Source organism: Gossypium raimondii, chromosome 5 (assembly GCF_025698545.1).
Source record: "Gossypium raimondii isolate GPD5lz chromosome 5, ASM2569854v1, whole genome shotgun sequence".
NCBI classification, from domain to species: domain Eukaryota; kingdom Viridiplantae; phylum Streptophyta; class Magnoliopsida; order Malvales; family Malvaceae; genus Gossypium; species Gossypium raimondii.
In genome coordinates, this window is record NC_068569.1 from 41,156,898 (window position 1) to 41,159,918 (window position 3,021).

The window sequence follows — 3,021 nt, forward strand, 5'->3', positions numbered from 1 at the left end:
TAATTGTTGATTTTTTACAAAAATATACTTTTAAAATTTCATATATGTTTACATTAAAATTTCTAATTTTGTAAATAAAATTCTATATACAAATATACCTCAATTATATTTTGTATACAAATGTAAATTTTAAAATTACTAATTTGGTTAAATAGCTTAATTTAATAAATATATTTTATTTTTTAATGTAATTATAAAAAATTAAAATTAATTAAAATAAAAATATTAAAATTAGTTTGAAATATCAAAATTTTGTAACAATTAATACAAACCAATACACTAGTAAAGATTGGTGCTGGGCAAAATAGATCGCAACACACCAAAATGGACCAAAATTTTCACAAGAATGAAACATAAAGGGGGCTTCATAGTGGAATGACCTCCCAACATGGTGAAATTTTGCACGAATGCCATGAGACATTTTTTCTTCTTTTTTACTTTTTGTTTCCATCTTTAGCTTCTTGTGGATATTTTCTCTTGGTAGTAACATTGTCTTTAGATATCTAGTTTTGATACCAATTATTAGGATTAATAAGCACCAAGAGGGGGTGAATTAGTGATTTAAAATTTAAGCAAAGGTGGAAAGAAATAGAGACTCAAGACTTTATAATGGTTCAACCCCAGTTGTCTTTCTCCACTACCTTAACTTACAACAACTAAGAACTTCTCAAATTCACTACATTTGAACCTTTGAAGGACAAATTTAATCTTTACGATCTCTATCTTTTCACAAGAAAAGAATTGGATTAATTATGAAAGGATTATCACCTCTGGAAGGTTGATATGTAACAATTAAGCACTCTCACACAACAATACAACACTTGAAAGAACGAATCAAAATTAACCCCACAAGTGTGTATAAGAGAAAATGAGATAATAGTGAAAAGAATTGGACTTTTGCAGTTAATCTTTGTAACCTTGTTTCTTAGCTTCTTCTGAGTGTTCTTATGCTCCATGTATACTCTCTCGTGGATTAATAGTCGTTTGAGGGTGTTAGAAACAATTAGAATCACTGGATTCTTTAATTGAAACATTAATTGCTTCTATAGGCCTTTAAGTATTGGTACCCAAGCAACAAGGGTCTGTTTCTTGTGGTCAAAAAGTGACCATTGGAGCCACGAGTACCGCACCTCAGCTAGGAGGGGTGTTGTACCTCTTCATTAAGGGTGTTCTAGGTTTTGATTTTTATTCAATTTAATCATATTATCCAGTTTAAAAACTAACCTTGATTAATTGCTTCCAGTCAATTAACTAACTTCCCAAAGAATTTAGTTACAACCCATCACAATTCTACAATACCCACTCAATTCACAAGCCATTTAAAGAATTTAACAACTAAAAATTGGAGGTTTAGAGATGCTCAATAATATATCAATGAAATTCTAATTGTGTGGATTGTGTTGGAGAAAAAGCTTAAATTCCTTTAGATAAATTCGATTAATCACTCTTGATGATGAACGAACGACAAACGAAACTAATAAAAAACTATCTAAAATAACGAAGAAAATTGCAAGTGCGGAAATCTCTTTAAAAACTAAAACAAAAGTCACAATTTTTGTAAGGAATCCTTAAACTAAACTACTTAGCAACCTAATCATCATCAAAAGTCTCTCTCTAAACATGTTTATAAAGATGTATTTATACTAATATTAAGTTTTGACCAAATTTAGACAACTCTGCCCTAAGTTACACAAAAATTTGGGTTGTGTTGAAATAAACGCCCCTTCAGATTTTAAGTCCGTCGAGCTTTAATGTCGTGACACCATTGGTCCGATGTTGTGACTTTCCTGACAGCCTGCTCGAGTATCTATACGGTGACTTGGGTGTCATGAATTTTCCATCAATGTCGTGATTTCGCTGCAATGTTATGATTGACTTTTTGTAATAGCCCAACTTTCAGTGGTGCTGGAAAAGGCGATTTTGAAACCCCATTTTTGTAAACTAGGTCCATAAATATTAAATAAAATATTTACGAATTTGTTATAATATTATATTAAAGTTTGGTCTAGTAATTATTTTGCATTAATAGTTAATTTAGGTACAGGGACTAAATTATAAAAGTTTTCTTACTATATAGGTTTTTAAATGGCCAAAGACTTAGGACTTAAATTGCAATTAGACAAAGGTCCAAAAGGAAATTAAACCATTTTATAATATTTAATAGTGGATAGTGATGGATTATGTGTTAAATTGATAGATTTTAAGCTTAAATTACAAAAAGGACTAGATTGTAAAGGTTAATTGTTAGTTTTGCATATAAGAACTAGAGTGAATAAAATGAGAAATTATTGTGAAATTTTGGTATAAATAGAAAGTAGAGGGTCTCTAATGAATTTAATTGAGGTTGTTTTTAAATTGGGGCTCAAAATTGAAAGATATGGTTATTTCAATTTAGGAACTAAATTGAATAAAATGTAAAAATTTAGGGGCAATTATTAATTAGATAATATAAGTTCATTCATGTCATGGAATAATGTATAAATGTTTGATATTAATGGATTGAATGGAATAATTGTATAGACCAAGAATTGGATCAAACTGGAAGTAACCGAGGAAAAGCAAAAATTGTCGAGTAGTCTCAAAATATGCTTGTGTGAACTTAGTAAAGGTTAGGATACGATTGGCATGCCAATAGGGTTTTGTGTGCGCTTGTTTAGGATTGATTACAAATGATACCGATGTAACACCCCAAACCCGGCCTAGACGTTATGGCCAAATCTAGTAATGATACGAAGAAGGGTTTTGAGAATAATGATATTTCGTCAAAGCTTTGTCAAGTATTTCGATCAATCATCCAAGTTCTATGACTATTACAAAAAACATTATTTAATTAAACCATTTGCCAAAACATTAATTACAGTGAAATTTTTAGAAACCGTTTATATTTTAGAAATTGAGTTCGTATTTTTGGAAAAACCTTTGTTTTCGTAAAACCGCGATTTTAGTCAAATGTCGCAAAACAGGTTAAAACATGTCCAAAACCAAAATAAAAATCCAACAGTCCTGAGAGTCCAAAAGTTA